At 42.0% G+C, this 1,124-nt stretch overlaps 1 pseudogene; it reads left to right on the top strand.

Moving 5' to 3' along the window:
• Positions 1-466: 466 nt before the first annotated feature.
• On the top strand, positions 467-784 carry LOC111549597 (annotated as a pseudogene).
• Positions 785-1,124: the final 340 nt, after the last annotated feature.

Genomic DNA, 1,124 nt, shown 5'->3' with positions numbered 1-1,124 from the left:
GCTCTAGTTTTTAAGTGTCCTCTGACCTGGTTTGCTATCAGTAGCTATTTGGACAAGACTTTCTGTTGTGCCCCAGCTGTTCAAGCATTAAACATCTATTCTTGGTTAAGTGGAGGGAAAAAAGCAAAGTTCATATCTTTCCTTTTGTGGTTCCTTGATATTCATTTGCTCTGACCACCACATGTACTTAATAATAGCTAATTTTTATTAGTTCCTTCATATATGCCCATGTTATGGACAGAATTGTGCCCCCTTCCTCCATATTTATATGTTAAATTCCTGACCTCCAGGATACCTCAGAATGTGACTCTATTTGAAGAATTGGCCTTTAAAAAGGCAATTAGGGTCAAATGAGGTCATTTGGGTGGGCCCAAATCCAGTATGATGGGTGTCCTCATAAGAAGAGGGAGAACTCCACGTGCCCTCCCCTCCCATCCTCCTTCCGCCATCTCTCCATGCTGCCATAATGGAATGCATGAATGCCCTGGCTGATGCTCTCAAGAACATAAACACTGGAAAAGGAGGCAAACACCAGATTCTTACTAGGCCATGCTCCAAAGTCATCATTGGGTTTCTAACTGTGATGATGAAGCATGGTTACATTGGCAAATTTGAAATCACTGATGATCACAGAGCTGGGAAAACTGTTGTGAATCTCACAGGCAGGTTAAACAAGTGTGGAGTGATAAGGCCCAGATTTAATGTGCAACTCAAAGATCTAGAAAAATGGCAGACAAATCTGCTCCCATCCCTCCAGTTTGGTGTCATTGTACTGACAATCTAAGCTGGCATCAAGGACCACAAAGAAGTAAGACAAAAACACACAGGAGGGAAAATCCTGGGATTCTTTTTCTAAGAATGTGATACATACTTACAAATAAAATGCCTCAGTGGAAAAAAATAACAAGAAAAGGGAGTGACATCAGGAGTGCACACACACAGAGAAAATGCTGTGAGTACACAGCAAGAAGGCAGCTGTCTACAAGACAAAGAGAGAGGCCTCAGCAGAAGCCAAATCTGCTGACATCTGATCCTAGACTTCCAGGCTCCAGAACTATGAGAAATAAATGTCTATTGTTTAAGCCACACAATTTGCGGTATTTTGTTATGGTAGCCCTGGCAGA

The sequence above is a fragment of the Piliocolobus tephrosceles genome, chromosome 1 (genome assembly GCF_002776525.5).
Source record: "Piliocolobus tephrosceles isolate RC106 chromosome 1, ASM277652v3, whole genome shotgun sequence".
In the NCBI taxonomy this organism is placed as follows: Eukaryota; Metazoa; Chordata; class Mammalia; order Primates; family Cercopithecidae; genus Piliocolobus; species Piliocolobus tephrosceles.
The sequence above is the reverse complement of the archived record's forward strand: the minus strand, read 5'-3'. Positions and strand labels throughout refer to the sequence as shown.